The following is a 19263-nucleotide window of genomic DNA, read 5'->3' as shown; positions in this document are numbered from 1 at the left end:
TAATTTGAGTTTTTGCATCGTATAATTTCTGGTGATAAGATTAGTTAAAAATCTAAAGAATACTAAAGTATCTTATAATCTACTATCTTGTATTGATCATAATATTTTTCTGACAATAGTAAGTGAAAAAATACAAGTTGGGATGTACAGAGGTGCTAAAAGAAGAAATGTTGTAGTACAGGCTTTACGTGTACTTTTTGTATATTGCATAGTACATGCTAATGAGGCTATTTAGAGAATATAATCTTTTAGTCCCGTTTTCTCTCCGTTATTCGGTGCACCCTATCCTTCCTAAAACTGGTCGGATTTTTTTAACTTCCCACCTTTCTTTTTCTCAAACGCCCAACTAACCTCAACCTTTTCAGAACGTGAATGACAGAGGTATGAAGATGTCCAATTTTGTTGATCCATTTGGGACCTTGCAGTTTCTATTCTTCGTGGGTGCCTTGCATGGAGGGGACTTGCAGCAAGCAGAAAGATGTTGAGGCACACAGGCTAGCCCCACAGCATCTCATTTTGCTTAATTGTAGAAGTACATCTACTTTTCTCTGCTTATTATTTTTTTTGTTCTTTCACCTCACCTAAAATAACTTCTTTTTATATTCTTTAGCGTCCAGATTCTACTTCAAATTCTGGTCAACCGCCGACTAGGGTGGGACTGACAAAGTCACTCTAGTCTAAATGAATAACATCACTCTTGAAATTGGTTTAATTCAACACACGATTTTGCAATTATGGCATCCTCGTAACATAAGCTGGAATCAAGAAACCTAATGGCATCGACTTTGGTTAATAGAAGATTGTTTAAGCGACTTTTAACGAGTACACTATAATTTGCTAAATAATTTGAGCACAAAAGTTGGGAGATAATGGAGAGTCTGCAAAGATAACATAATAGATTGAGTAGGGTCGACACAGTTTATATATGTGACATTAATAACACTGGCAATAATGATATTTTGGTACTACACATGTGTCCGATTATGTGTATAAGTGAAAGGTAACTAGTAACAACTCAAGATATGGATACCTCTTTATCTCCATCTATTATATTTGAAGCCAATTTACAAGACATGGAAATTAATTCACAAAGCTTTAACTTATTCACAGATACATAAGATAGATAGGGAAAGAACAATTTTATGTGAATATAACCAAAAAAATCTTGATTAACTATACTACAACAGAAATTTACAATAAGATTTTGAATAGGCAAATATTTTTTCCAAATGTGTATTCTATCCGGTGGCAAGTTTAGTTATCAAAAAGAATTTCTAAAATAGGAGAAGAATGGTTAGAAGTGGAATAGATGAGCATATGAATTCAAATAGACTTAAAAGATAGTAGAGCGTACGTGAGGATCGGAGAAGACTATAGAGTGTAGACCGTAGATGTGGAGGTTAATTGTAAGAGCCATGTGTTAAGTGCTCCAAAAAAAGACTTAACAAAGATAAATGTTATTTCCACATGAACTTTCATAAATAACAACATAGACCCTCAAGTTTATAAATATTACTAAATAGTAACATGAAATTTGCTTCACATCAATCGGACAAATATTTATAATCTTTCTTGTCTATTCTGTATAGCTTTCAATCTATTTCATACATTAAAACATGTTTGAACACATGAAGTCTAAGTAGATATATACAAATATAATGACATACGTCTTAAAATTGAGGGGGATTACAAAGACTATGAATGTTACAATTTAAAAAAATGATAAATTTGAGTATTTTATTACGTTAATGTGGCCTAGTATGACAAAGGAGAAGTATTCAAAAAATAAAAAAGTTGAATTGGAATAGAAAGCAAAACATGGACGAAAATGGAGCCTTCTTTAAATTATTCCATAACAACAACTTCAATATTTTCTCCTCGTATATCATGAGTTCAATATTTTCCAATACAAGATTATATGAATATCTAATTGTATATGTGTAGTTATCAATCTTAATATCATGCGTGTGTTATGAGTTTTAAATCATGGTTAGTTTGTTTTTCTAAAAGTACAAATAATTATGCATTATCTGGGCAGGAAAGTGTTAAAAGTCTTTCTTTTTTTTCCGAAAAAATGTGCTACGATTTTATAAGCAAATACAACTCTAGTAAGAATCCCCTCCGGAAATTCTATTCATCGTGAGGTCATTTAACTTCTTTTACATGTATGCATTTCCTAAATCCTTCCTCTAAAAACATGGTTTGCGAGACCCTGGAAAAAATCTGCACAAATATTTTGCTTTTTAGGTCAATTGGCAAATGCGAACTGGCCAAAACTGCATATATACTTAGTTTCATTCTTACATGGCTTTGAAAAAAAATATTATACAATTTCAGGTTTATTTTTAATATCTTCTCATAACCTCATCTTTTCAACAAAGAAAATTTCTTCTTGATGGTGCACACTAGATATGAACACTCTAGAGTTGCTTACAAAGAAGCTTACATGTGAGCAGACAACTGATGGACAAGGTATCTTCCCGTTCGATCAGGACGGCCTCCAAAAGTAACTAAATGTTGGACGCGATATTAATGGCTGACACCATGGCCCTGCAAAAAAATTTAATATTTTCAATCGATTTACAAAAATTTGAAGACTTAGATTATTAAATCATATGAGCAATAAAGATCTTGGTTATATTGAGTATCACCCATAATAGGAGGTGGTGCTCTCTGGATATGTGAAGAATATCGAATAGGATCCTCAATAGGAAAAGGTGGTAGTGGAGTGGGGCATGACCGAGGATTAGGTGGAAGTTGGGGCTTTGGTGAAAGAGGCAAAGGGGGAGGGGGAGGAGGAGAATCAGGTGGTGATGGTGGTGACAAAGGGGGAGGAGGAGGATGAGGAGGAGAATCAGGTGGTAATGGTGGTAAGTTGCTTTCCCTTCCATCTGAACCGTTCCCGTGAGCAGAATTTTCCTTTTCATCCTTGTGGTTGACCGAGACATCCTTCATTTTGAGCTCCTGATTGCACCATATCTTATGGATTTCATCTTCTTCAGCAGACATGTGTGAAAGCAAATGGCCAAGGACAGCAACATTGCTGTGTGAAAAACTAAGAATGAGTAACTAAGAATGTAAGACTCAGTGAAATTTGAGGTTGATGTTAAAACCCAACACCGGTTGACAAAAACCAAGCACATGTATATCTTTCCACAAAATTCAACTTTCCTAACAGGGCTGATTGGCATACTTGGAAATTATATGGCTCATAAGAAAAATTCTTATGAAATTTTAATTTGAAGATAATCAAAGGATTAAATTAAATATTTTAAGATTGTTAAAAATTTAAGCCGAAAATAAAAAATATTGAGGTTATCGAGATCTAAAAAACAAAAAAGGCATCTTATGAATGAAAGAACAGAGTAATATGAAGGAAATTGCATAAAATATGTTTATTACACTTGGTATGGAAAGGAACTGTAATGGGTAAAATAGTCCATAATTAATTAAAAATTGTGTTATTTTTTGTGGTGAATGTATCTAATTACACTTTTAAGCTATGAGAACAAGTTAGTAGTTAAATAACTGCCAATAAAAATTATGCCAATTAGGAAGGAGATATTGTTGGGTTTTTAATTTAAGCTTGTTATTTTATTTAATGTAAGTTTCTTTTTACACATGCACGTGCCTGTTACTGCTGCATGTCTAGAGATCAGCTTGTGGAATTAGTCTTCACGTAGTAGAGATTTTATAGGAGTCCAGAGAAATAATCGTGTGTTTCAGTCGTGTTAGGAGAATCAGTTGTGTCCCTGGTTTATAGCCATTATCAGCTAAACCAATCTCTTATATTGTACTGTTCTTCTTTTGAAATAAAACAGACGCTTACTAGTGCATCTATCTTGTTTTCTCTCAGATAAAGAAACACTTATATATATAAACTGGTATATACAGGTGCTATTTTTAACATTCTGGTATCAGAGCTAGCAACCTGTGAATGCCCAAATATATGCCAAGAATGACTACGATCGAGACAAGCAAAGTAAAGGAAGGTGCAGTCAGTTTGAGCTATCCCATGCTATCAAGAGGAAACTACACAGCATGGTCTTTAAAGATGAAAGTGTTTATGCAGGCACACGGCGTTTGGGATGCAGTGGAGCCAAAAGACGATACGGCGAAGGTCGAGGACATAATGGACAAGATCGCACTCGCTGCGATATATCAAGCCATACCTGAGGACATTCTCTTGTCCGTTGCTGAAAAACAGACGGCTAAAGAAGCTTGGGATTCCATAAAAACCATGTGCCTGGGAGCAGAACGAGTAAAGAAAGCGAAGGTACAGACTCTAAAAACCGAGTTCGAGATGCTGAACATGAAAGACACGGAATCCCTAGATGATTTCTGCATGAAGCTACATGGCCTGGTGACGAATATACGAGCCCTAGGTGAAACTATTGAGGAGGAATATGTGGTGAAAAAATTGCTCAGAGCAGTACCCTCAAAGTTTCTACAAATAGCGTCCACCATTGAACAGTTTGGGAATCTGGAAACTATGACGGTCGAGGAGGCTGTTGGATCGCTTAAGGCACATGAAGAAAGAATACGTGGCCAAGTAGAGGTCAGTGGAGGGCAGTTGCTGCTCACAGAAGAAGAATGGTTGAAAAGAGAAGGCGAGGAGAGCAAGTTATTGCTCACTATAGAGGAATGGCTCAAGCGAGGGAGCAAGGGAGGATCAGAGTCTGGGCAACGTTTTAAAAAGAACAATGACTATCGTGGAAGGGACAATAATCGACTGGTGCGAGATAAGAGCCGAGTCAGATGTTTTAACTGTCAACTACATGGACACTATGCAGCAGAGTGTCGCAAACCGCGACGTGACAGAGATCAAAAACAGGAGGCTAACATAGCCCAGATTCAAGATGATGAACCAGCTCTGTTGCTAACAGAGCGTGAAGAGGAAAATGCTAGTGTGATGTTAAATGAAGAAAAGATAGCCCCAAAGTTGAACACTGCTGAAAATGAAAAGGCAAAAGGTGACTCAAACTTGTGGTACTTAGACAATGGCGCAAGCAACCACATGACGGGTCAAAAATCAAAATTCAGAGAACTGGATGAGAAGATAACTGGACAAGTCAAATTTGGAGATGGTTCAACAGTTCATATCAAAGGGAAGGGAAACATAGTGCTGAACTGCAAGAACGGGGAGGAGCGTGTTTTAAATGAGGTATATTATATCCCTACACTTCGTAGTAATATCATTAGCCTCGGTCAATTATCTGAATCTGGAAATGAGGTTGTTTTACGTGGTGACTATCTGTTTGTTCGAGACTTGAATGGAAATCTGCTTATGAAAGTAAGACGTTCTCACAATAGGCTCTATAAAATTATTATTGAGAACAGCAAATCTAAATGCATGTTGTCTAAGTCAGATGAGTCTTCGTGGCTTTGGCATTCGAGACTAGGACATGTTAATTTCAGGGCTATGAATCTGATGTCCACAAGTAAAATGGTATATGGCATGCCAAATGTGAATCAGCCTAAAGAACCATGTACAGGCTGCCTAATGTCGAAGCAAACCAGGAACCCGTTTCCATCACAGTCGAACTATAGTACAAAAAGAGTCTTGGAATTGATATATGGTGACCTCTGTGGCCCGATAACACCAACAACTCCTGCAGGAAACAAGTACTTTTTTCTATTGGTGGATGATTTCAGCCGTGCCATGAGGGTTTTCATGTTAAAAACCAAAGACGAAGCCTTCGAGGTTTTTAAAAGATTCAGAGCACAAGTTGAAGATGGTATGGAAAAGAAAATAAAAACATTGAGAACTGACAGAGGAGGGGAGTTCATGTCCAAGCAATTCATGTCTTATTGTGAGGAAGCTGGAATCAACAGGCAATTCATGACCCCTTTCTCTCCACAGCAGAATGGAATCGTGGAGCGGAGGAATAGAACTGTGGTAGAAATGGCTAGAAGCTTTTTAAAGGAGAAACGCTTACCCTCTATGTTCTGGGGTGAGGCAGTTCGTCATTCTGTGTATATCTTTAACAGATTGCCGACGAGAGCTGTGTCCGATATTACTCCATATGAAGCCTGGTCAGGTTACAAGCCACAGATCGGACATATCCGAGTTTTCGGCTGTGTTGCCCACATGAAGATTCCAAATGCATACACTAAAAAACTCGATGATCGTAGTAAGCCTGTAATTCATCTCGGCAAAGAGCCAGGTACAAAAGCATACAGGGTGTACGATCCAGTGGCAAACACAATCCATGTAAGTCGAGACTTGGTCTTTGAGGAATCTAAAATGTGGTCGTGGGAGAAACATAAGGAAGTGCAGATCACTCACCCTGAAATGTTTGTTGTTCAGAACATATCTGTGACAGAATCAGCCGAGAATACAAGCGAGGAGGAAACATTCACATCTCAAAGTGCGAGCTCAGACAATACAAATGAACATACAACAGAAACTGAAAACTCTCAATCATCTGAGACACTCTCTGATCTAGATTCCACCAGCAGCGAACCCAGAAACTACAGATCATTGACAGATATTTATGACAATACAGAAGAGATAGAGCTTGACGAAGAACTGTACCTCATGGGAGTGGATGAGCCTGTGTGCTATGAACAGGCAGCAAAAGAAACGGAGTGGAGGAAAGCTATGAAGAAAGAGATGGAGGCTGTTGAGAAAAATAAAACTTGGGAGTTGACAGAGTTACCTGCTGGACATAAGGCTATTGGTCTGAAGTGGATATTCAAATTGAAGAAGGATGCTAACGGAAGAATTGTGAAACACAAGGCTAGAATCGTGGCTAAAGGATATGTACAGAAACATGGGGTTGACTTCGAGGAAATCTTCGCACCTGTAACTCGACTTGAAACCGTCAGATTGCTTCTTGCTTTGGCTGCTAAAAATGGTTGGGAGGTGCACCATCTTGATGTAAAAACGGCATTCCTCAACGCGGAGATTCTTGAGGAAGTCTACGTCTCTCAACCGGAAGGGTTTAAGAAAGCGGGCCAGGAGCACTTAGTATACAAGCTGTTAAAAGCTTTGTATGGGCTACGACAAGCGCCCCGGGCATGGTATGCGAAATTAAACAAATGCCTTGAGGAACTGGGATTCATGAGATGTCCTGTTGAACATGCTGTTTACACCAAAAGGGAGGGAGATGAGTTTCTGATCGTGGGTGTATATGTGGATGACTTACTAGTGACGGGTACAAGTGTGTCAATCATTCAAGACTTCAAGGCAAAGATGAGCAGCAGATTCGAAATGAGTGATCTAGGGAGATTATCCTATTACTTAGGAATTGAAGTCGAGCAAGGTGCTGATTACATAGAATTGAAGCAAGCAGCGTACGCAAAAAAAAATTCTAGAGAAAGCAGGATTGGCAGGCTGCAATCCAGTCAAATACCCGATGGATCCCAAGGAATCAATGTCAAAGGATGAGAACGGTAAGCCTGTGAATTCTACTCTGTTCAAAAGTATAGTAGGTGGGTTACGTTACCTTGTAAATACGAGGCCAGATATTGCTTTTTCGGTTGGGATGGTGAGTAGGTTTATGGAAAAGCCCACCACGATGCACATGAATGCAGCAAAGAGAATTCTGCGCTACATAAAGGGTACAATTGATTTTGGCCTGGTATACACAAAGGAAGGTGGAAACAATATTCTCACTGGTTATTCTGACAGCGATATGGGTGGTTTTGTTGTTGACAGAAGAAGTACTGGAGGCATGGTATTCTACCTGAATGAAAGTTTAGTGACCTGGGTATCTCAAAAACAACGGTGCATTGCTCTCTCATCCTGCGAGGCGGAGTTCATGGCAGCAACAGCGGCTGCGTGCCAAGCTATTTGGTTACGGAACCTGTTGAAACAAATAACTGGAGATTTTGTTAGTCCTGTGGTTATATACATAGACAACAAATCCGCGATCGATTTGGCCAAAAATTCAGTGTTTCATGGCCGTAGCAAACACATAGATATCCGCTATCATTTTATCCGTGAATGCATTGAAAGGGGTGAGATAATTGTCAAGCATGTCAGCACGGAGTTTCAGCGAGCAGATGTGTTAACGAAGAGCCTCACTACTGTTAAATTTGAGAGAATGCGGAAACTACTGGGAGTGAAGGAGTTAAGCAAACAAGCTTAAATTAGGAGGGTGATTGTTGGGTTTTTAATTTAAGCTTGTTATTTTATTTAATGTAAGTTTCTTTTTACACATGCACGTGCCTGTTACTGCTGCATGTCTAGAGATCAGCTTGTGGAATTAGTCTTCACGTAGTAGAGATTTTATAGGAGTCCAGAGAAATAATCGTGTGTTTCAGTCGTGTTAGGAGAATCAGTTGTGTCCCTGGTTTTTAGCCATTATCAGCTAAACCAATCTCTTATATTGTACTGTTCTTCTTTTGAAATATAATAGACGCTTACTAGTGCATCTATCTTGTTTTCTCTCAGATAAAGAAACACTTATATATATAAACTGGTATATACAGGTGCTATTTTTAACAGATATATGCTAAAAGTTTCTTGTAATTGACCTTGGAAAAACATTAGATAAGAAACAAATGTGTAATGAAAGTAACAAAACAGGCTACATGATCTCAATATTAATAATTTCTGACCTGCCATATTCTTGGATAATGCCATCAGTCGATCTTGATTGAATTACATATATGTCTTCTTGAGATGAATTTCTGATTAAATGCTCTATATGATCAACGTAAGGGTGAAGATGTGATTTTGGTATAATCTTCCTTTTAATCCATAATCGCAGAATCTGTAGTTATAGATTGTACTTAAAAGAAGGTTATACCTTAGCACACTGCTTATGATTCTCTCCGGGGTGAGCCCCTGATGGAGCAGCAGCTCCTAACAGCCGAGGCAACTGATCTTGCACGACGGTAACCAAACAAGCTCCGGCAAAGTCTACAAAATTTTAAGAAAAAATTGAGTCATTTGTACTGATCATGCTCTTCATAAAACACGCCAGGCAATATCTTACAATTGCATTGAATCTGGATAGATGCTAATATACAGAAGAAACAATCATAACAACCACTAATGCAAAGAAGTGAAGCAAATAAAAGTTTGAAAGGGGAGTAAATATAATAATTAAATCCAGAAATCTGGGGTTTTTACCTTTCTGCCTATGTCAATGCTTCATAATGGAATCCACAAGAAAGAAAAATTTTACTCTTTCATGCATATTCTGCACTGTTTCCAACTTCTCTATTATAAGTTGAATAACCTGCACACAACAATATTTATCATCAAAGCACGAAATTACAAATTTACCTACTATATAAAATTAAAAACTAATCCAACTACATGCACTTGTGATTAAAGAAAGTAACCCTATATATTTAATCAAATTAATATATAGATATCTACTGAAAGATTGACATTAATTATGTTTTCACATGAACACTTTTAGTAAATCACAAAATTCAGTTTATTCTTAAAGAAAAAAATATATGAGCTTTAACATTGTTTATGGTCAATAAAGAAAAAAATATTTAACAAAATATTTAAATGCTGGTGCAAAAACACAATATTACCAACCTCATGGGCAATTCCATTTTTAGCACAATCAGATGCAAGACGCGTTGCCCGATGTATACAGTCTTTTGACTCTGACAGTATCTCCAATATACCTCTGAATGCGTCAAGAGCAACAATTCCCTCAGTACTGATAGAGCCCCCAGTAGACACATTATCCCTTGGTTGAACAGGGGAACCAATTTTAGGAGTTCTAGACACATTTTGAGGTATGCTTTGAGAAGGAACTCTTATCAATTTCTTCTCCTTAGCAAGTGCAACTAGATGTCTTATAGATGGAATAGAGTCCTCGTTGTTTGATTGTGACAATGCACTTGTTTTGCTCCCTGGAACAGCTTTGTTTTCTGTTTCGAGCCTATGCAAGGAGAGCAACATAAGAAAGTATATCAGGGAAATTATAATATGCTTACTATTAGGATTAGCAAAAAAAATGGGCTCATACCTTTTACTCATTTAGTTAGCTTCTAGTGATAATTTCCGCCTTTTTTCGAATAACTCCCTAATTTCTTTAACAGCTGTAGCTAAATATTTAGCTACATTCGATTTTTCTTGAGGTCTAATCTTGACATCACCAGTAAATAAATAGATGTTATTAGGTTCAAGGAAAGCTCTATTAAAAACAAAATAATTGAAGAAACGTAAATTAGTAAATTTACTTCCAAAAAATAAAATAAGAAACCATACTTCATGTTGAATGTCAGGTCTTAATATAAAGATAACACGACATACACAAAAATACTTAAACTAACACAATTTTAAAGAAAGACAATGAGTGATACATAGCAATACTACTTGAAAATTTCATGACCAAAAACTATAGCATCATTACATTCAAGCATTCCTATTCACCAAATGTACAATTCATAAAAAATTGAGTAGTTTACATTTAAAGATCATATTTACATACACAATTCATGAATTTTGTTTGATTAGCATTTTTATTCTTGTGACATTAACATATGTAACTAAATGTGAAAGACAATAATTTTACATTCATTTTCAATTGTATTTATTCAACCTTGTAAATAGAAAAATATTGGTATATTATCACTTAATCAAGATTAATCAAGATTATAAAAACGATAATGCTCAATTATTATCTACCGCAAGTTGAAACAAGCCATGCCATTTTAAGCTTATATAAGTAATTCGGAAAAAGATTTTACCATAATGAGGATCTTAAGCCAATAAAGTTAATTATTGTATCCTTGCTTCCAAATAGTAGAGGTAATATTTAACCCCATTCATACAAAAACTTAGGAGATTTTCTTTAACATATATTATTTATCAATATAAACTTCACACAAAAATTTTATATTATTGAGAGAAATAATGTGTTAGCATGTTTTAAGAACCTAAACATTGAGGGGAAGAATGAAGTCAAAAATAAAGTGGGGATTCTCTTTTTGTCAACCTTCAATATACACTTTTAATGTGCAATGGGTGGGCAATATTGCATGCACATAAATAATGCACAAATATGTTACCTCACCACCTCTTTTATGAATTATAACTACTAAATAAAAATTTTATAATACAAAAATACTCAATAGTCCTATAAAAGACATCATACACTCTTAGACTACTTCAAGATATAGAACGGTTCTATTTTGGCCTATTATTATTTATAGTATGACTTAATAATCAAGTTTTTTTGTAGTCTTGAGACTTCTGCAATGTGTAAATTATTTCATTTAGTGGGCTAGTCTAGAAATGGAACATTAGAGTGGTATATAGGTAGGCATTATTGGGTTGACAAATACAAATATTTTTATTTTTAAAAATGTGTAAATAGTTTATTTTTATAAACGTGAATTTATCATAAACATATAGCCAAATTGGGAGTTTAATAGGAAAATTCACATGTAAGTATAATTTTTTGATAGAACAAGAAAATTCCTTTTGTATAGAATTTATATATTTAGATCTAATACATCCACGTGCACACACATATTTTACAATCCAGCTATCTAAGATGATTTAACAATGCCTAGGGTATCATCAATGATTGTATCATGAACTATCATAAATCTCTACATATTTAGTAAGATGCCCTTCACAAATTTGATTTTCATACCATTGACATTGGTTTACTCATATAAGGAATTGAGAAAAGCTTACTGTTCATGTGTGCCAAATAACTGTACACAATATCTCCATTATACATAAGAATATGTGATAGGTTCCACTTAAAAACATATTAACATCAAAACCTTGTATGAATTTACTTATATTTAATTATTTATAGTGAGCATAATATTTTTTCTATTAAGTAAATTATAAATACCTTAAACCATAAAATAGAACTAATATATATGACATTATTATATGTATTGCTCATTTATGTGGAATTAAAATATGATATATATTAAACACGTGTTTTACTATACTATTATTATGGAAAAAAAATAAACAGTGTAGGTAATACTTTATAAACATATTTAATAATATAATATAGAAACTCATTTTATACGGAAAAAGTATAATTCCATTTTATCTATTTAAATTTTACAACAGTGTATTACTTGAAATCCTCTTGATACTTTAGGCATATATTCCCCTGAGAATTTTTAAATTTTAGGAAATTAATATTAGAATCACTGCTTAGATGTTATATAAATAATGTAGATTTATATTCTTATATCATTAATATTTTAAAATATTTACCTTTTAAATCTTTTAAGAAAATATTTTTAACACAAAGATACTATTTTCATTATGTGAAACCATCTTTTATATGCACCAATATGTCAAAAAACTCCTTTTTATAAAAAAAGTAATTGGGGGAATAAAGGATAAACACCAAGTACTACATTTACAAAACTAAAAGGCCCTTACATTTGGTACATATCTTTATTAGACTATTGGTTTAGTATTGTTTTTATGTATAAAGTGAAAATGAAGCAATTGAGGCCCAAAATTAGTCTTAAAGACAAACATAACCAGCCTCATTCACCGCTATCTCATGATTTCAAGTCCTCTTATACAGATTTTAGCATAATTTACCCTAAGAAAATGAGGATAGCAAGGTGTATGGCATATTAAAGACATGGTATATGAAAAGAACAAACCACAGCTGGCCATGCGGGGTAGTCAGCAGTCTTCACCAGAACTAGATCTCCATGCTTGAAGTATTGACTTCTTTTATTATGAGATCTGCTGCTTGATCCATGAACATGTCTCATAGGAGCCATTTTTTAATTGCAGTAGGGATAGAGAGAAATGTAATCAAGTGACTATTTGTGAATAAAAAGTGATTGAGAGATTTGTAAGATGTGTATTTTATGTATAGAGAGAGATAGAGTTATATATATATATATAGGAAATTGATATATATAGTTCATGAAGTTTGAGCATTATGGTTGCATCAGTGATGAACAGCATTTCTCCCATGATCTCTCTATTCTTGCATCGGGGGCTCCCACTGGTTCAAACAACTCACACCCTCGCTATTACCTACTAAGGTTGTACTCTCAGTCTCACTTGCAAGACCAAAAAAATTTGGCTTGCCTCTCTCATTCACTTTCCTTTTGTATGCCTTCAAGACAACTTTTCACTCTCAGACATAGTCACTCTCTTCCCTCAATCCTAAAAGGTATTAATGTAATTGTTTGATCTAATAGAGCTACATTGATGACTATGGGATAGCCATTGATGAAACAATTAGAAGTTTCAATGGCTATCATTGAAGTTTAGCTATTGAAGGACTAACATTTATCAGTTGAATGAAAAATATCCATTGAGATAAGAAAGAAAATTGCTAGTGAGAAAATTACAAGATTTAATTTTCTGAAGATTGATAATATTTTTTGTGCACTGATATACTCATTATAATTTCAAAAGATAATTAATGATTCAAAAAATTATTCTGTAAATGATGATCATCAGTATCAGAGTTTTGGCTTCTTCATGAAAATTAAGAATGAAAAATCAACAATTAAGATGTGAGAAAAAAATAGATGACCTTTAGTTTGAAATGATTGAGTTTTGGTTGCGACTTCACATTTGATGAGGTAACATCAAACTGAGTTTAAGAAGGCGCTTGTGCAAGATCAAAGATCATGCTTCATGTAGTGTGTGCACCTTGTGTACCCAAGGGTTTTACTACTGCTGCTTCAATTAATAGTTTAAGAGTAAGACTTTTACGCTTAGTGTGTCCTCATCCCCCTATACTCTGTTTATGGATGGGAACTCATTCCAATAGCTTAATCCTTTTGGGAGGATGGATCTAAGAATGTGTTTAATCCATTTGAACAACTGCATATTTTTCAAAAGATGCAGTGTGGCTTGGCTCGACAAACCCTCAATAAACTCTCACTCCTTATTCTTGGGACTTCTTTGATGATCACCCTTTTCCTCACCACATCACCTCTGACATACTCCCTTTGGATTGATTTTTTTTGCATCGGTTTTTCCATCTAATGCTTATTGAGAAGCATTTGAGGTGGTTTAATCAGATTGAAGTTTATCAACTCTAATTTTCGGCTGAAGGGGTAGAAGGTTGTCGGGTACTTTTCCGACCTCCATATCAACACTACAAAGCAAAGATATTTAGGATTGGGAAAGTGTTAGAGTTTAGGAGAAAGTGTTACCATTTTGACAAGCATTCATTGAAAAAGATACGGTGATAAGCAAGTTCAAATATCAAGATTTGATGCTTTCATAATGTATCAATGGTCAACAAACATATTCTTGATTTGTGATACAGATGCTTATATAACATTGTTAAATCCTTGCACATGGTGTATATTTACCAGAGTTAAAATCCACGAATTTATCATTAGACGATGATGGAACCCTCTAAATTAGGTAATTACGAGTCGTTTATTATGTGTAATCAATGACAAAACATCCAAATAATCAACTATGCGAGAACATTCACATATAAAGATAATTCAGAGTTAGAAAATAATGAAAAACTTTTCATTAAAAAAAACATTACAATTAAATGTTCATAACATTTTTCTTAAAAAAAACTTAAAAACAAACACATATAAAGAAATAATGACTAGTTTTAAATCTAACCAATCCAATAAAATAGAAGACCGTGAAATACACTGTATAACACCTACTAACTTATAACACCTCAAAATGCATGCAATAAAATGAAAAACTCATTAATCAATCACTTTATTCAATAAGATGAAAGATTAACGGGTGCATGTCATCCATGATCAAAGATGAAATATGATCATCACTTGATAGGGTAATTTTGATTTTAAACAAAATTTCAACTCATTTCCACAAAAAAAAATCTTGAAAAGGTCATGTTTTGCCTTTTGACAACAAAAGCATGTAGCAATTAAGCACGTAATTAAGTAAGTATGGGGCATTAGTTAATTAATTAATATCACCATCTAACTAACCAAACCAATATGCAGCAGGCTTTCATAAATTTTATGAAGTAATTTTCCTGATTTGAAGTTTCTTTTGAACTAGCATGATAGCCCGTACAAAGCACGGGTTACATTCGATTTCATGCATTTATATTTCATGTTATGATAATCGGGTCATTTTTTACAATAATCTTCACATATCGATTAGTTTAAATTTTAGTAGTTGATAGTAGTTCCTCTCGACTCCAAACACATTTGAATTTCTAAAACAATAAATATTTTATATTGTAATCTAATTCTTTAAATTTCTAAATATCGTATTAATGACATTAATCATATTTTCCAAGTTAGAGACAACAATATCGGTCAATTGAATTCGTGTAGTTGGATAACAATATCTTATAATCTGTAATGAAAATAGAGAACGAGTCTAAACCACACACGTTTACTTACTTTAATTCTTAGTCACGACATTGATAATAAACCTATTATCACTTTTATTAATATTCCTGCTTCATATTATTCCTATAACTTATTTCAAATCAACTCCTTCATTGATCATGTCGTATAAGTATATTTATCTTTCTGTTGATCACCCTTCTTTCATCTTTAACAAGTTCAAATTTGTTCAATTAGTCCTCACTCCGACTATTTCTCATTTATCTATGATAGTCTTTAATCATGTTAAATTATTTTTAGAGCATTGTGATTATGAAGAGGATGAAAGATACAATAATCACAGGTTGATGTTTTATGAGAAATTCACATTTAAATCCAAGATATCACATCTATTCTGATTTTTTTTATCTTAATATCATAAATTTTTGTATTTGTCTTAAAATTTTCATAATTTGTATAATTTTTTTGTTATTAGGATGTAAATTAGCGGCTCAAAAAACGTCCTTCACATAAATAATTTTTTGTATAAATGAATTTCAATCATTATACATATTCTTGTTGTTTATCTAATATACATATTTTTATTTTAGGAAAAAAACAAATATTAATAAATATGACTCCCATCTACTTCAATGATTATTGATGTGAATATAATTTTATTTGTTCATAGGGTTAGTCGGTGTTAAGTTGTGAACTTATATCCATCCTTTTATAGAGAAGAATAGCTATCTTCCATCAGAATTTATTCATTTTATACACGAGTTAATTGAAGTTCTGATAACTCATTGATTCATCTAATCTAAATATACTCTTCATTTATAAGTTTACTATATCGCAATTTTATTACATCCAAAAATAAATATATCAAATGTCACATTTAGTAAAGACTTATGATACATGTATCGGGTGCACTCAATGTGTCCGAACCTGCCCCACCGACGTATTACAAATGATACCCTGAGATGGGATATAAACCTAAATAAATTGTTTCTGCTCCAAAACAGAATATTGTGTTGGTTGTAAGAGATATGAATCCGCTTGTCCAACCGATTTCTTGAGCGTTCGGGTTTCTTTATGGAATGAAACAACTCATAGTATGAGTCTAGCTTATTGATATGTTACTGATAACTCTACTTGAATCCATTTGATTTTTTTTATCCACCATGCTCGAAAAATGTATGTTATTTTGAGCACGGGTTTTTCTGGTCCAAGCGTATCTTGTCTGTACCACGAATTTTTTTCCTTGGTTAACAATTATTGTAAATTTTCCAATATTCGCACCCTCAAAAATAATTTTTTGAATAAATAAATTTTAATCATTCTACATATTCATGTTGTTTCTATAATATACACATTTTTATTTTAAGAAAAAGACAAATATTAATAAATATGACTCTCATATACTACAATTATTATAGATGTGAATATAATTTTATTTGTTAATAGGGTTAGTCGGTGTTAAACTGATATATGTATAATTTATTAAATGGGTTTAAATGCTCATGCTAAAGAGGTGTAGTTAATGATTTTACAAAATTGTGCAAAAAATTATGTTGGTGTAATGGTTGTATCCTTCAACATAATCTTTCTTGTTTCATGAGGTCACGGGTTCGATTCTAACTCAGTCATATCAAAAAAGACGAAAATAATCACTCAAAGATAATCAGACGAGTGCAAGGTATATGAATTTATTTTTTTGGTATTCGTGATAATAAGTATATCTTTTTCCTGATGTACATAGCCTCGAAATAGTAAACAAAGATGTTCTAGAGAGGAAAACGAGTGCCTTGTCAGAATCAGACCGGAGGACTCTATTGCCTCTTTAAGGCATCTGGTTCCACTACCTAAGACGACGAAACTGAAACGAGCTCCATCTTAATCCTATCACAAAATATTTCTAGGACTCTGTTCAGCGTGGAACAATTTATATAAAGGGAGCCCTCTCTGATGCAGTAGTTGTTCACAGCCAAAATAGAAAAGTTTATATATCGTGCAACACGTAATGCAAACTATTTGATTCTTAGGAATATCCTGAATGGCATATTTACATTATAATTTAACTAATCTACTAAATTATTCTTTCAAATAGCTCAAAAGTAGTTATCATATCCTTATTTTAAAATAACACAGTTTTAACAAGTTTAGATCTAATCTGGCTGCAAGCTGTGTTAGAGTGTTATAAGTTCCATAACTCTCAGATGAGATTAACTTTAACAGAGCTTTTAGAATTGCAATAACCACACATGTTTATAGGGAAACTGCAGAGTAGTAGCTCTTCCTTAAAGCATATAAGTATGCCAAGGCTTGTTCACCAGGCCCAGCTACATAGTACACATCTGCATATGATATATCCAAGCTTCTCCATCTTTTACATAATTAAACAGATCTACCTATGTAACATACATTAGCTATAATGTTAAAATTTCCATGAGCCTATATATAACAAGTATCTGTTTAGATCAGTACCGACTAGTTCCAGGTCCTGCGCTCCAACGCTTGACTTGAGCTATGACGCCCATGCAGAATACTCAGCAAAAATTTATATTGTACATTATAATATCCTAAGAACTGATAAACTGATTAATCCCAACACTTTCTTCCTGTCCTATCCAGAGTACTGGATTGTCTTCAAATTGTATATAAATTTACTAATTTCAAATTACCTGCATCTTTCTCAGCCTGATAAATAAATGCATGGAGCCGAGGTAACTGTTTAAGTCATAAGTAGGAAACCGGAATGACTATTTATGATAGGCATATAAGTGAAATATGTTCATGAAAGAATTTTTTAGGCCGATAGAGAATCCCACTAATCCATGGTTGTTTTGTACCTTCTGCTAGTGATCTGACCACTTTGATCTTTCTTTTCTGGCATAGTGTTGAGGAACATTTGCAGTCATAGCCACAGTTTCCACAGGGTATGGAGGTCATGTTTTGATGATATCAACATATGTATCATCAATAGCTTCTAGGAACATCAACATCTTTACTCTCCATATAGAGTAATCAGCTTTCTTCCGGATGGAAATTTTCATGCTTTCATACTTACTTCCAGACATCTTGACCTTTTCAAATTAACAGTTAATTTTACCGCTCTGATACCACTTGTTGCCCAGTAAAGTAATTGTTTAAGGGGGGTTGAATATAATTACTAAACAAATCGATGTATTATGAACGTAAAGTAAGAACAGATGAATCAAATCACAGTTTATATTTATCTTTATGAAGATATGTTAAAGTGTAATTCTACCACTTTCTATGTATATCAACTATAATTCTATAAATCAATACCTTTTAATTTATCTCGCAGTTCTGACTTGTCATCCAAGTCATTCTCAACGAATAACCTGATCAACGGAGATATGCTATAGCTTTGACGGATATTCATATGTAGACATCAACCGATGATTGAATAGATTGTCAATGGATGATAATGAAACTTTCAACGAATAATCATATCCTAAAAATTGATCATATCCTGATTTCTCTGTCAAATCCTGACACCTTGATAAATCCTGATTCGTGACGTAGACTATTCCTAACAAATAATTAAATCCAGAAATATGTGGGTTTTACCTTTGTGCCTATGTGGTCAAAATGGAATCCACAAGAAAGAAAATTTTTACTCTACCGTGCATATTCTGCTCTTTATCTAACTTCTCTATTATAAGTTTAGTAACCTGCACACAACAATATTTATCATCAAAGTAGGTAATTACAAATTTACCTACTATATAAAATTAAAAACTAATCCAACTACATGCACTTGTGATTAAAGGAAGTAACCCTATATATTTAATCAAATTAATATAGACATATACCGAAATATTGATATTAATTAAGTTTCCACATTAACACTTTTATTAAACCATAAAATTCAGTTTATTCTTAAAGATGATAGGATATTTAAAACATATATGAGCTTTAACATTGTTTATGGCCAATCAAGAAATAAATATTTAACAAAATATTTAAATGTCGGTGCAAAAATATAATATTACAAACCTCATGGGCAATCCCATT

The sequence above is a fragment of the Apium graveolens genome, chromosome 2, assembly GCF_009905375.1.
Source record: "Apium graveolens cultivar Ventura chromosome 2, ASM990537v1, whole genome shotgun sequence".
NCBI classification, from domain to species: Eukaryota; Viridiplantae; Streptophyta; class Magnoliopsida; order Apiales; family Apiaceae; genus Apium; species Apium graveolens.
Note: the sequence above shows the minus strand (reverse complement) of the source record.